This window comes from Odocoileus virginianus, chromosome 13, assembly GCF_023699985.2.
Source record: "Odocoileus virginianus isolate 20LAN1187 ecotype Illinois chromosome 13, Ovbor_1.2, whole genome shotgun sequence".
NCBI lineage: Eukaryota > Metazoa > Chordata > Mammalia > Artiodactyla > Cervidae > Odocoileus > Odocoileus virginianus.
Genome location: NC_069686.1, coordinates 53,055,401 through 53,070,874, shown reverse-complemented (window position 1 = coordinate 53,070,874; position 15,474 = coordinate 53,055,401). Strand labels below are relative to the sequence as shown.

Below are 15,474 nucleotides of genomic sequence, written 5' to 3'. Positions count from 1 at the left end.
GGAACTCGATGGGGTTATTAACCTTGTCATTTCCACCCCTAGGTAATTCACCAGGCCACTCTCCTTCCATTTCAGATACTGCTTAACAAGGATCTATAATACTTAGCGATGTAAATGTACAATGTTCTCTCTCCTGGGGCTTGGTTGGATTTAATATGTCGTGTCAGTCAATGTTCTCTGTGGTGCCTTCAGGGCATGGGATGCTTTATTTCTTTTTGAATTTATAACAGTGCAATGTTCGGTTAGCCAGTCCAGGGTGTTCATAAAACCCGGGGGTGGGAGCGGGAAAGAGTAAGAGAAATGGAATTTATTTATTGAACACCTACTATGTGCCACGTATTGCTAAGCACGTTAGGTATATTTTATTTCATCTTCAAAATAACCTCAAGAAACACCATTTATTATGTTCGTAGATAAAGGAATTGAATTCAGATGGTTAAGTGGCCTGCTCAAGGTCACAAAAACCAGGCTGAAATTCCTACTGCTTCATGTAACCCGTTCCCCAAAGTTGTAAACTGAGGCTCAGGGCATTGATTGAAGCAGCCTGTAGCTGTAGAAGGTTGAGTCCATGATCTTCCCCCACTGGGCTTCACTGCTGGAGGAAGGTCTCTGGGGCTGAGTGGCCTGGACTGCCCCTCTCTGGAGGATGCATTGTCACAATCAGTATTTGCATACTTGCCCCTGACCTTGCTAGATTATTATTTGTGGCCGCAAAGTGTCTCCCTTGCTCCCGTTTCCCTTTGGGCTGCGGAACTGAGGGGTTGGTATAAGTCCTCTCCGCCAGGGTTGGGAGTTTGCAGACGGGCCCTGAGAGGCTGGGGCGTTCCGAATTGGCTGAGCGCTCCGCGGGGAGGGCGGGGAGTTCGCCGAACGTCCCTGGCCGGAATCCCTTCCTTTAGAGAGCTGCGAGCTCAGAAGCTAGAGGGAAGTTGGAGGGGTCCGTAAGGGAGGGTAGGAAGAAATTGCAGACAGACCCCCCGCCCTGGTCGGCTGAGCCCGGGAGGAACGTCTCTGCAGTGTCCAGGCCGACTGTGGACGCGCCGTGCGCGGCCCCGCCAGGGCTGAGAGTTTGCAGACTGTCCCTGCCGCGGCCCGCTCAGCGGCGGCCCTGCGGCTCCCGCGGCTGCCGCGGCGGCCCCGGGCGCGATCCAGCCCAGGTAGCCGCGCCGCAGGCTCGGGGCGCCGCGACCCCGTGCCCCGCCGCGCCTTGGGCTCCCCAGGGGACAGCGGCTGGCAGGCACTCCCGGCTGCTGCTACTGCTCAAACAAGGAGGTGAGAGCCTGTGGGTCGGGGCGATCGCGTCGAAGCTCTCCCATCTCCGCGGGGAGATGAACGCAGAAGGGACCGCGGAGGGCGCGGGGAGCTGGGCGCGGGGGTGGGGGAAGAGTCTGCACCGTGGGTTGCGCGGCTGGGTCTTCCGCCCTCCGATATTCCGCCGCCTGCCTCGGTGCCCTGGTTGTGTTGAGAGACCCGGGAGTGCGGCCGGGGATACGCCTTGAGGCGCCCATCTGCCTGGGGCAACCGCTTCCCAGGGGAGACTGCAGGGTCTCCATGGCCCTTGGGAAGAGGGGGTTGTGGGCTTTTCAAGGGACTGTCCGGAGGAGGCTTTGGTTGCGCGGACTGGAGGCGAGCGGCCAGGGATGGTAGATGGGCGCTCGGACCGCGGAGGAGCCTGGTGGGGTCACGCTGAAGGTGTGGGCCGGGCTGGGGTCCCGAGGACCTGGGAGCGCAGGGCGGGCTCAGCCACCGGCCGCTGGGGAGCGAAAGAAGGAAGGCTGGCTCCTGGCCCCTGGGAAAGAGAGATGTGGCGGGCGGGTGCTCTGGTTCAGGGGACCAGGGAAGCCCGGGGGTGCCCCCCACCATTAAGGGACCTTCGCGGGCCCCGGATCCCGCCCGCGCGCTCCGGAGGCTGCCTGGCCGGAGAGGCTGCGGGGAGCGCAGAGCCCACACCCGCTCACACAATCCCCGAGAGCATGCTCAGTGCGGCCTTGGGAACTTCCTGCCTAGTCGCGAGCCGCCCAGGCCCCCTCCCGGCCCCCTCCCGGCCCGCGCCTGCCAAACTTGGGGGCGCGGCGCGCGCCAGTGGCCCTTTCGCCTCCCCCCCGGTCCCTGCCTCGTCTTTGCCCGGCTCCCGGCTGTGCTCCTGTCGGTGGCCCCTGCGGCTGAGAACTGGGGCGTGAATGTCGCCCCCAGCTTCCCGAGGCCAGGTCCGAGGCCGGGTGGCCAGAGGCATGGCGGTGAGGCCGCCTGATGTAAGGACCCGCTCGGGATGCGCTCGCCGCGCGCGCGGACCAGGAGCGGTGAGCAGACTGGATGGAAGGGGGTGTGTGAGCCCGGGGACGTTCGCGCGCACACACTTGCTGTCACACACAAAGCCGTGGTTTCGTAGCTGCCGCGCGGAAGAGAAAAGAGGTGGCGCTTGCATTGTCCGGCGGCGTTTGGAGCGCCGACGGGGTGACGGGCGCTTGCGGGATGTGGTAACCTGGCGATGCAGAGGGTTTTCAGAGATGCCTGTGTCGAGGTCTGGGGCCCGGTACTGCTGTCGCTGACTGCCAGGCCCGGCCCAGGGCTGACGCCTCCGTCTGCACCCGGCCCTGACGGCCCAGTTAGGAACGGCTGGTCACTTTGGGGGCGGTGAAGTTTGGGAGGGGATGGCTGAGGTTTGTGTGGGGTTCCCCAGGGAATGACAGTACTGCACCTGTAAACAACTCGGATCGGAGTGTTAGAGGTGGAATCTCATTCTAAAGAGGGGCGGGTGGGAAGCCGGTGCGCCCCGCCTCCGTTCATTGTCAGGACCTGAGCGACTCCGTGGGTTTTATTCCGAGAGACACACCCACCAACCGTCTCCTCCCCCCTCCACCCCGTCCCCCAGTTTAGCTACCTGCATCCTGATCCTTAACTCGGATCAGAAGTTCTTCGATTTTGATTGGAGAAAATCACCAAACTGTTTTTCACGGACGGGTAAACCATCACAGGTGTTTCTTAATAAATGGACTTTTATTCCTCCCTGCCCCCCCCCCCGCCCCCGCCCCCAAGCACAAATTCTTTTTACTCTTATTGTTCAGGGCCGAGATGGGAAACCCTCAAATCTGGTTAGCTCTGTTAGGATTAGAGCACAGCTCCACTTTCTAGAGGACTTTTTAGTTTCTTCAGTTACCACCTCGAAATCCATGTAGTCAACTTGAAGTAGAGAGACCCTGAGAAGAGGTGATGACAGTGGCAGAAGAGGGTGACTTTTTGCCCTTTTAGGGACGGTGGGGGGAAAGAGAAGAAGGACGCTGCTCTGCCGGACCCCTGACTGGCAGACCTGGGTTCATGGATAGAGGTTTGGTCTTTACTTTTTTTCATCGGCTCCTTGGTTCCAGCCCACCTTCTGGAGTCTGGGATACTTGTGACTGGAGCCGCTGGGAAAGGAGGCTGCTGTTTGGGACTTTGCAGGGTTCGCGCCTACACAAGCGGCTGCAGGTTGGTTTGAAGGCGCCTGCAGTGGCAGGCAGGAGGGCTGGGTGGCTCTGATCAGATCTACCAGTGGCATCTGTGTTCTAGCAGCTCAAGCATCTCTGAATTGCCTCAGCTGTGCGCATCTCAAGTGCTTTGTGTTTGGGAGTGTGAATATAGTACTCATTTATATATATTCACACATCCTTATATGCTTTTATAAAGAAGCATGTACACATGTATGTGCATATGCAGTGTTCTCTGGTAGCATCTTGGGGCTGGAAGGGACCTTAGGAGATCACAGGAATTCAAATTTGCTCTCTTCCTGTTCAGTTTTCTCAGTTTAAACATAACCAACCAGCCTCTGCCCGTTGGCCTCCAAAAGCATTGCAGCGCCAGAATCCCCAGTGATCCTAGCCCAGGGAGTGCCTTTGATTCCTCTGCTGTGAAGTGAGCCTCCTAATACTCCACGTGGCTTTAAGTCGTTGCAGAGACTTAATGCTCTAAGTCATCGCAGAGTCACTCTCAGGTTGATTTTGGCAGGGCACAGACGTGACCACTGTCCCCTGCAGAGCTATCTGGAAACTTGCCGGGAGCATTCATCGGTAAGACCTAGTTTGGGAAGTTCTTGTCCTTTTGCACTCTGGTCCTCCAGGCAGGTCGTTGCTCTGCTCCTTCCCTAGAGGCCTAAAGAGCAGAGAGGATTCATTCTTCTCTCCTCCTCGTGTGTCTTTGCCTCCTAGCTGTAGGAGGGGAGTGGCTGTTGAGGGTGGCGTTTTGCACTGATGTTACCACAGGAGGTCTTGGAAAAGCTGGTGCTGTGGGGGGGCATGCTCTCTGGGGGTTTGTTGGGGGGACGTCAAGTTTTGGGCAAGGGTTTTGGTGTCAGGTGAACTGTTAACAGATAGTTTTGGCTGAAGGAAGATGCATGTGTTTCAGAATCTAGGTACTTTAAGAAAGAGAGAGCTAATACCTTTATATTTGGGAGAGAGTGCCAGGTGAGTGACAGTTGAGAGGCTTATGTGAGAAATAAATTTGGTACTCGCCAGGGCACATTTTACTAGGCTGCCTTTAAAGTTCATAATTGCTTTGAAGTATAAAGTCACTCTTAATAGCTGGAAGATGGTCAAACTTAATTTTTTTTTCTTTAAATCAGAGTATGGTTGATTTACAATGTTACATCAATTTCTGCTGTATAGCAAAATGACTCAGTCATACACACATATACATTCTTTTCTATATTCTTTTCCATTATGGATATTGAATAGATGGCTAAAGTTTAAGATTTCTGTTTGAAATTGAGTTAAGCTCTCCCCATCCCCATCTTCTTAAAGTTGCCAGTCTAAGCCATGCCCCCCAACAGTCAGCGAAAAGTTTGCGCATAGCTGTGACCTCAGTGCCAGCTGTGGGTTTTCACTGAGTGTTTATCAGGCAGCCACTTTGAGCTGGTTTGGTGGGTGCTGGTGTTGGATAGGAAGAGGTCCTCCTTCAAAATTATCTTCTCACTTTTAATGCATCTGACCTTCTCTTTCCCTGTATTAAGGCAAACTAATAGCCCTTGGAAAGTTGCCAAGATGGGTCCCAGGAGCCTTAGTGCTGTAACAATGTTCTCAGCGGGAAGAGTTGGGACTTGATCTGTGTTTGCCCACTTTCTTTGTTTGTGTGTGTGTTCTCAGTCGTCTTGGACTCTGCAACCCCATGGACTGTAGCCCACCATGTTCTTCTATCCATGGGATTTCCTAGGCAAGAACACTGGAGTGGGTTGCCATTTCCTCCTCATTTTTTTCTTTTTCATTACCATAGTTAAGTCTACCCTTCCCTGACTTTGTCGGGAAAGCTGTACGTGTGCATGAGAAAGGTCCTAGGAATCTTTTTTCCTTCAGAATCCCACAGTTCTCTTGTTTGAACACCTAGCCTTCTGGGAACAGGACAGGGGCCTTTCTGTCAGGGCCTTTGTCCAGCCTCAAAAATCTGGACAGGCAGGGGGGTTAAGCTGTTGTGGCTGGGTTTGTGGGGGCAATTCTCCCTTTAAACGGGGACCCCCACTGCCATGCCTGTACTAATGCTTGCTGGGCCTTGGCCCCAGCTGGGGCAGCAACCTAGGATGGCTAAGGAGTATTGATCCCACCTTGTCGCCTATGAACTCAGCAGCCAGATGTACCCAAATACTTCCTTACCTGCAAGAGTTAAGTACTGGTGTTTGCAGCTGATTTACTTTGTTTAAAAATGTCATCACTTCAGTGTTATCCTTAGAAGAATAACAGCCTCACTGATTTTGCATCCCTCTCTCATGGGGAAGGGTGAGGTTGCTGATAGGTGCTGGCCCTTGAAGTGAGGTGTACCTTCTAGGGACTCCGCCCAAGTCCCGCCCACTGACCCCGTCCTAAGCCCCGCCCACCCAGTCCTGCTTCAGCTCCACTCCCTAGTGCTGCGTTCTCAGCCCAGCCGGCCAAGTCCTAGTGTGCTGGTAAGATGCTTTTTTTTTTTTTTTTTTTTTTAAATAATATCCCACATGGAAGAGTCTTCCAGCGTAACAGTTTTGGATCTCTTTCATGTCTCTGTCCACCCATGAGAGTGTGTTCTGTTGGTGATCAGCAAAGATTGTATAGTTCAGTTCAGTCGCTCAGTTGTATCCGACTCTTTGCGATCCCATGGACTGCAGCACGCCAGGCCGCCCTGTCCATCGCCAGCTCCTGGAGTTTATTCAAACTCATGTCCATCGAGTTGGTGATGCCATCCAACCATTTGATCCTCTGTCATCCCCTTCTCCTCCTGCCTTCAATATTTCCGAGCATCAGGCAGGGTCTTTTCAAATGAGTCAGTTCTTCCGGTCAGGTGGCCAGAGTATTGGAGTTTCAGCTTCAGCATCAGTCCTTCCAATGAATATTCAGGACTGATTTCCTTTAGGATGGACTGGTTGGATCTCCTTGCATTCCAAGGGACTCTCAAGAGTTTTCTCCAACACCACAGTTCAAAGCATCAATTCTTTGGCACTCAGCTTTCTTTAATAGTCAGCTCTCACATCCATACATGACCAGTGGAAAAACCATAGCTTTGACTAGTCAGACCTTTGGTGGCAAAGTAATGTCTCTGCTTTTTAGTATGCTGTCTAGGTTGGTCATAACTTTTCTTCCAAGAGGTAAGCATCTTTTAATTTCATGGCTGCAGTCACTATCTGCAGTGATTGTATATCTGGGTAGAAAAATGTCCAGAACAGGTGGGCGAGAAACTTGGAGAGATGGAGATGAAAAATGTATCCTCTATACCTGACGTGATTGCAAAGGCTTCATTTGTATCTCGTTTACTCCTGGCTACAACACTGAGATGGGTTGTTACTCCCAGTTTATACAGTAGGGAGACTGAGGCATTTGGGAAGTTATGAAAGCTGGCCAAGGTCATGCAAGCAGCTGGCTGAGGATTTGAACCTGGGTGGTCTAGGTCCAGGGTCCACATTAGCTTAGTTTTAGGCTAGCAAGCTCACCCTGTACTGGCCAGCTCCTTCTTTCCAACAAGGCCAAGAAGAGCCTTCATCACTTGGGTTGGAAGGGACCTCAAGGAGTTCCCCCAGGACCCCTTCTCCTTCTAGCTGCAGTCCTGGAGGTGTAGAGGAGCAGGAGGACCTGCTCGAAGTCTCCCTGCTGGATGCCAGTGGCAAAGCTGGACCTTGGTCCCTTAGGAATAACAGCTGATAGCAGACGTGTGCCTGCTTTGTTTATAGTCGTGACTCAGGAAGAGAATGTGATGGTCATTTGACATCTGTCCGTCCCCCTCCCAGTGCCCTGTGTGCCCACATCCAGTCTCACCCTGCAGTCTGGTGGGGAGCAGGTGCCTGTGGCCCTGTCTTTTGCCCATACCCAAATAGAAGAATCTAAGAGAGTTATGTGCCTTTATATGAGGTGTTCCCTTGCTTATGTCACTTTTTAAGTTTCACATCTTAGGGATATAGCCTGGGAAGGCTTTCACATTTCATTCTTAAATATTCATTTCTCTGTCTCCGGATCTCTGTCTCTGTGTCTTAGGGCTCCTGGCTGTGGTTTTTTTTTTTTTGTTGTTGTTGTTGTTTTGGCTGTGCTGGGTCTTTGTGGCATGTGGGATCTTAGTACCCTGACCAGGGATCGAACACTTGTCCCCTGCATTGGAGGGCGGATTCTTAACCACTGGACCACCAGGGAAATCCCCTGCTCGGTGTTGATTTCCACCCTTTCTGGGCATGGGGTGGGCCAGGGGTAATCTGGCAGAGGAGTCAGGGCTATGCCCCAACATTTCCAGTGAAAGCCCTCTAAGGATGTTCCCCCCGTGTCTCTGGGATCCTAGATAGAGCTGAAGTCCCACAAAATATTCTTCTGACCACCAAGATTTTCATATTTCGTGGAATTTTTCCATCAGGTGTACCATTGAGTGCTGTTTCTCTTCATTTTATTCGTTACATTTGACTGGCCTCACATTAGGCACCTCATTGTTCTCACCTGTTCTTGATTCTGAACTTTTGTGGTTAATAAATAGTCCCTAGCTGTTCATGGAGTTTAAAGTCTAGGCCTGGGCAGGGCCCACACAGAGAGTTAAGTTCAGTTAAAAGAAATATGCAAATGAAGAACACATTAATTCAGCCCATGCGGCTGCTTTGAGCTTTAGTTTTTACATTAGAGACTAAGTGGGGATTGAACAAGCGCCAACGTTCTGTTCAGTCCTCAAGTTGCCTATAATCCTACACATGTGGCAAAGGAAGTATAGAATAAAGAAACAAAATAGCAGTCTTGAACAAAAAGAGATAGAGGAGAAGCTCAAGTTGTTTTTGCTTTTGCTGGCGGACTTTGTAGTAGACAGCTGAATTGCTTACCTAAGAAGAACTAGCCCTCTACCATCACTGTCTTTTGGGATACGGTCTTTTTATATGTTTAGAAATAAAAGGCTGTGGTCCTTCTCAGCCTAGAAATAACCTGCTTCCCCTAGTGAAGCTATTTTTCCCCTCTTGGGAAATTGAGATTCAAAGAACAGAAGATGACCAGACTCCCGGAGTTCTCTGGTTCCCCGGCACAGCGCCCTCAAGACAGTGGCTAAGTGTTTATACTGCCACAAGCCGGGCCAAAGTCTGTTTACGTACTTTCATTATTGCTTCCCTGTGAAATAACTATGTTGAAAGAATAGAGACTTTAATAACAATCTCCTTGAAGCTGCTTCCCCCGCTCCCCACCTTTGGCCATCTGTTATTTTCAACTTTAATTGTTTCATTTACTAGTATTCTAATAGTTTCCCTGGTAGCTCAGCTGGTAAAGAATCCATCTGCAGTGCAGGAGACCCCGGTTTGACTCCTGGGTTGGGAAGATCCCCTGGAGAAGGGATAGGCTACACACTCCAGTGTTCTTGCCTGGAGAATCTTCATGGACAGAGGAGCCTGGTGGGCTACAGTCCACGGGGTTGCAAAGAGTCGGAGATGACTGAGCAACTAAGCACATTCCAATGAGAAGTTTTCTCAATGCCCAGTTCTCTCTTTTACACATCTTGTTTAGGAAAGCACTGTGTGTGCCTCTTGCTAAGTACAATCTTTCTGTTTTCCTTCTTTTTTTCCCTTAGTACTTGTGTTTGCTATACTTCTCTCACCCCATCTCCTGGAATTTTTCAGAGCCGCCAAGATTACAGACAGCCCTCGGGGGGACTTGGGAGGGAAGGGGCGCCTTTCTCCATCTCCCTCCCCAGTAATGTTCATCATATGAGGAGTTGTTGTGTAGTCTCTTAAGTCGTGTCTAACTCTTTTGCAACCCCATGGACTGAGGAATCCTCGGTCTTAATTGAGATCTTTGCAAGCATAGCTTCCAGCCCCTCTGTCCATCAGAATGGCCTACGTTCCTTAACAGAATTCTCAGCTCCAGTGGCTGAGAATGGTCAGTTTTTCCCTCCTCCCCTTCTGTCATGTCTAACCCTGTGCTTGCTAGATTTAAAGGCAGCATTTCCCTGGTAGCTCAGATGGTAAAGAATCTGCCTGCAGCGCAGGAGACCCGAGTTCAATCCCTGGGTTGGGAAGATCCCCTGGAGAAGGAAACAGCAAACCACTCTGGTATTCCTGCCTGGGAAATCCCATGGACAGAGGAGCCTGGTGGGCTACAGTCCACAGGGTCGCAAAGAGTCAGACGTGACTGAGGGACTAACACTTCTTTCATGTGGGTACTTTTTCACTGTACCAGATAAGTACAGGCTAATGTAGTTTTCTTGGGCAAATATTATCAACTTTCTTCTCTATGTCCACCATTCCTTATTTCCTATTCTGATGGGAGCTCCAGAAAGGGAGAGTTCCCCCCCCTCCCCCACCGGCTTGGTTAAAAAATTGCATCTGGCCCCAAGGGTTTCTAAGCAAGGAGCCAAGCTCTCTAGGCATGACTGGAAGCCCCATTGCCTCGCAGAGGGCCTGACCCCAGAGTCATGTGACCAGCTGGGCAGCACAGGTGAGCTGCTGCTCGGGCAGGGCCGGCCTCTGTGCAGTTAGCCCGGCTGCCCTTGGGCAGGTCATGTCCCTGCCCTGTGACTCTGGTTTCACTCTGTTACGTGAGGCATCTTTTAGTGTCAGCTGCATCTGTGGGATTCTACTAGTCTGACTTCTGGGCTGAGCCCAGCATACTCATCTGCTGTAGACGGTTTAATCTATCAAGGGTATTCTTAAGTGTGTTCCTTTTTTTTTTTTTTTTTTTGCCCATGCCAGCACCACATGAGGATCTTAGTTCCTTAACTGGGGATTGAACACTTGCTCCCTGCCACAGAAGCAGGAAGTCTTAATCACTGGACTGCCAGGGAAGTTCCAAGTGTGTCCCTGATTTTGAGTTCCTCTTTGGCTGTGGCTTGGAGTTCTGTTTTTTAAATCCATCAGTGGGCTTTGGGTGTACACATTTTTCTCCCTCTCTGTGAGCATTATTTGTGGACTCATGAAGTCTCATAAATTGTGACTGTGTGTGTGTGTGTGTTCATGTCCACACACCCCTAGGGCTTGTTACCTTATTGTCATATAATCTACAAACAGAAATGAAAGTGATCAGAGTTGAAACTGCATCTCTGAAACAGCCCTCAGTTAAATGAAACCTTTAGAAAGTTTCTGTGGAAGGATTTTTAAAATACGGTTTTTCTCCTAGTACATGCTTGTCAGTTATAACCAGGGATCTTTGGAGATAGTGTGGCTGAATAATGATTTTATTGTACTTCCTTGTAGACCGCAATAACGTGTTTTCCCTGATAATGAGTTGCTTATTCTGTCATGCTGCCTTTTCTTTAATTGCCCTGATAACCAGCATCAGATGCAGCTTTCCTTTTTGGTGCCTTGCCTGATTAGTGTTCTCTGGATTCCATAGTTTCTTCTTCCTGGTTCAGGGGCTCTGAGAGACTTTCCTGTTTCCTTGTTGTCAGCCTCTCTATGAAGATGACAAATTACATCATCTTTCTCTTACTGCTGTAACAAATAACCACAGACTTGGAGGCTAAAGCAACATAAACTATTGATTTATTATGCTGTGGGTCAGAGGTCAACACAGGTCTCACTGGTTAAAACCAGGGTGTGCACTCCTCCTGGAAGCTGTAAGGGAGAATCCAAAAACCTTGCCTCATTTAGCTTCTTGCGGCCACTCACATTCACAGGCTCGTGCCTCGTTCCTCCAGCATCAAAACCAGCAGTGTTGGGCTGACTCCTAGTCTCTCTGCCATCAGACTGGGACCACAGCTTGGAAAGATTCCTTGACTTTAAGGATCTATATGATTAGATTGGGTCCACCCAGATAATCCAGGATAATCTCATTTCAAGGTCCTTAACTTCATCACACATCTACTGTTAGGTAGCATGTTCACAGCCTCTAGGGTTTAGCTTGTGAACATCCTTGGGGCCATGTTTCTGACTGTCATAGTCCCCAAAACTCTTTGTAAAGAAGTGACTTTTTAGTTATTATGTAAAGGAACTGTTCTTTTCTGTTAAGAACTTTAAGTCCCAGGAAATTTGCTGATTTCCTTGTTCTCATCTTTTTGAATATACTTAGCTATTCACAAACACACAGTGTCTAAGGTTTGAGTTCTGAGATAACCGGACACTGACCTACACATGTTCTGTGTTCTGGCTCATGTTATGTTAGTAGTTGCTGTGATGAGGAAACTGAGGTGCAAAGGAGACTTGCCCAGGGTCAGGTAGCCAAAAGTGGTAGAGCCAGGCTGCAAAAGTGGATCTCATTGATTCCAAAGACTGTGTTCTTTTCACTCTGCTTTCCTGCCTTAGGAGTGATAATGGAAAATCAGAATGAGAAATGGTAATGGGAAGACTTAAAATAATGTAAAATCTCTTGTTTCTGCCAAGGTGGTGACAAACAGTAATAATGTCTGTGGCAGAGTGATTGCTGTGATGGCCCCGATTAATGGCCTCCTTCTTTGTGTCCACACTCTTTGCCTTGTAACTTGCTAGTCCCCATCCGTCTCCCCTACTACCGGCCTCATGACTAGTTTGACCCCTGAGGTGTTAGCTAATGCCACATAAACAGAGTTTAAGAGCCCACGCATTTCTGATTGCCTTTTGCACAGCCAGGCGTGCTCACGCAGATCCCTGCCACCCCCACAATAGCGTGCCCGGGCTAGTCTAAGGGAGGGACTGAGCGATCAGGGGAATGAGCCAAATTGTTTCAGCTGAGGCCTTTCTGGACTCGCTGGCTCCCAAGTGAACGACCAGCTGCTCGAAGTCTCCTGAGCTTATCCTGCCAAGATTAGTTAAGCCTGTCCTAGGTCATCAGAACCAGCTAGCTGACCTAGCTAGTAGAGTTGCAGAAAGCATTGATGATGATTTTAAGCCACAGAGTTCTGGGAAGTGTGTTATGCAGCTGTTGCTAACTGATATACAGTTTATATCGGATGTTTACAGAGCATAAGAAGTGATTTTAATATCCTTTTGAAGACCATCTTGGACTACTTATAACTAATTCATATTCTTTTTCCAAAATTTTAATACATTTAAAAATATTTTTAAGACTATATGTTAGGCTCAAGAACTTGCCCATTATTTCTACTCTTTTTTCTTTGCTTTTTTTTTTTGGTGGGAGGGGGTGGCGGGCATTGAAAGTCTTTAAGCTCTTACCACTTTCAGTCAGAAGCAGACTTATGTTTTTCTTTTCAGATTCTTTTTTATCGTTTCTAGTATGGTGACTTTTGACCCTCAACCTACAGTAAGAAATACATATTTACTAAAAGCTCACATATACAGATGTGTATGTTCCGTTGCTAAGTAGTGTCCGACTCTTTGTGAACTGGATCCATGAACTGGAGCACACCAGACTTCCCTTTCCTTCATCATCTCCTAGAGTTTGCTCAAACTCATGTCCATTGAGTCAGTGATGTCATCCAACCATCTCACCCTCTGCCACCCCCTTCTTCTATTTATTGCCTTCGGTCTTCCCCAGCATCAGGGTCTTTTACAGTTAGTTGGCTCTTCACATCATATGGCCAAAGTATTGGAGCTTCAGCTTCAGCATCAGTCCTTCCAGTGAATATTCAGGACTGATTTCCTTTAGGATTGATTGGTTTGATCTCCTTGCATTCCAAGGGACTCTCAAGAATCTTCTTCAACACCACAGTTGGAAATGTGTAGCAGCAAGAGAAGTTTCCCGAGACAGTGCCTACCCTCTGTTGTCATGGCCTCTGATATATTCTACTATATTTCATTTGTTTAAAAAATGCTGGTCGGGAGTCAGCACGGTGGCCTGCAGCCCATTTTGTAAATAAGGTCTGGTTGGAACACAGCCTCTCCCCTTTGTGTATGGTTTGTTTATGGCTGCTTTCAAGCTGCAATGACGGAGTCAAGCAGTTGTGACAGACGTTATCTGGCCTGCAAAGCCTAAGGTATTACACTTCCGCTCTTGAAGACAAAGTTTTCTGACCTCTGTACTGAATTGGTTTCATAACCCATGGCTGACTTGTGATCATCCGTTTAGAAGACACACTGTTTAAGGGACCATTAGCTCTCCCCATAATGCACCTGGAAGTTACACTAAACAAATCCAGCAGATGTGAAAACTAACCCTTTTCCTGTGTCACACGCAAGCTCTCTGGTTTATTCACTTAGATTCAACAATTAAGTTTTTGCTATTAATATTTAACGTTATACTTGATTGACTTATATAGGAAACTTTTAAAGGATTTAGAAAATGTTTCATTATAAGCATGCTTCCCCTCCTTCTAATTTATTTAGTTTTTCCGTCTTTCTAATTTAAATGAGGCTTTCTTGTGGAAAGTAGCTGGAATTAAAATGGACACAAATTCTATTTAAGTGCTAGTTATTTATTCATTAGATTCCAGCAGTGCCTCTTTTTGTGATATAATGGAGTCCATTAGAGGAAGAGCTTGGAAAACAGTCACCTGGGGTTCTTTTAGAACACCTTTGTGACACCTAGTCCTTACTGTCACATTTCTGAACTAGTATTATTTTTGAGCATAATAAAATTTAGAGGCATCAAATTATGGACTTATGGAATTGAAAAGACTTTGGGAAAATATATATTTATTTTTACTGAGACATTTGTTGTTGTTCAGTCACTCAGTCGTGTCCGACTCTTTGCCACCCCATGGACTGCAGCACCATCAGGCCTTCCTGTCCGTCACCATCTCCCGGAACTTGCTCAAACTCATGTCCATTGAGTTGGTGATGCCATCCAACCATCTCATCCTCTGCCGTACCCTTCTCCTCCTGCCCCCAATCTTTCCCAGCATCGGGGTCTTTTCCAGTGAGTCAGTTCTTTGCATCAGGTGTCCAAAGTATTGGAACTTCAACTTTAGCATCAGTCCTTCCAATGAATATTCAGGACTGATTTCCTTTAGGATTGACTGGTTTGATTTCCTTGCTGTCCAAGGGACTCTCAAGAGTTTTCTCCAACACCACAGTTCAAAAGCATCAATTCTTCAACACTCAACTCTCACATCCATTCATGACTACTGGAAGAGCCATAGCTTTGACTATATGGACATTTGCTGGCAAAGTAAGGTCTCTGCTTTTTAATATACTGTCTAAGTTGGTTATATAGCTTTTCTTTCAAGGAGCAAGTTGGTACAGCTACAAGTCTAAACCACACCCCTGTTCTCAGATAACTTATGAATATTTCTTCCCACCCTTTCCAAGTCCTTTTACCTCCACCTTCCTATATATTTGATGTCTCTGGCCAAATTGGATTAAGTTGACTTCTGAACTAGGTTCCCGGTTCTCCATTTTTTGGCCATTGAAGCAGCAATGACTTTATTATTGGCTGTGCAAATCTGATTAAAAAAAAAAAAAAACCTAGGCTGAGACAAGGGCCCTCTGCCTAGGTTTGGACCCCAGTCCAGGTCTGGTTGACCAGTTTGGCTACCAGGTGATCTTGGATGACAAAACCCATTTGTTACCTGAACCTAGAGACCTAGCTTACACAAAGGAGTATTTTGCATGTTTCAAATAGATGTTGACTTTTCCAGTCCATGAAGAAAGATTGTGGTTTGTTTTACTGGGAAATTTACCATGAGGTGTTTGCCATTTTGGAAAATCACATGGCATCACCATATCACCTGTGTTAGTCAACATTTGTAGTTCACCTGGTTTTTGACACAAGCATCTAATGACTTCTTAAACCTTCTAGATTGGTTTTTGTCCAACTAATTGCATATTGAAATGCAGGTTTAGTTTGTTATATTTTCCTTTTAGTCTCATTTATACTACTATTAAAGCAGTAAATATGTTTGAAAATGTATTCAGGAAGTTTATCTAAGTATTGATTTCAGGAAGTAAAGAGGTGGAAGTTGCTGTCAGCCTTGAGCTTTGGGGCTTAGAGAGTTTACAACACAGCCCTAGACCAAGTGATCTGGAAAGTAATTCCCCCCTTCGCATGAGTCAACTGAATTGAATAACTTTGTTTCTTCACTTTTGAAACCATTTATTTTTAATTGGAAGGTAATTGCTTCACAATGTTATGTTGGTTTCTGCCATACAACTATGGGTTAAATAACCCTTAACACATAGCTGACAGAGAAAAAAAGAATAGGGGATTTTGGCCCCATCCTGCTCCT

At 48.0% G+C, this 15,474-nt stretch overlaps 1 protein-coding gene across 4 annotated transcripts in view; it reads left to right on the top strand.

Moving 5' to 3' along the window:
• Window positions 1–878: 878 nt before the first annotated feature.
• The window catches only part of MGAT5 (alpha-1,6-mannosylglycoprotein 6-beta-N-acetylglucosaminyltransferase), a 388,895-nt gene continuing 374,299 nt past the window's right edge, over window positions 879–15,474 (top strand). For all 4 annotated transcript variants that reach the window (XM_070476288.1, XM_070476287.1, XM_070476283.1 and 1 more), the window contains exon 1: window positions 879–1,272. The gene's annotated coding sequence lies outside the window, so the exon portion shown is untranslated. The remainder of the gene's footprint in view (window positions 1,273–15,474) is intronic.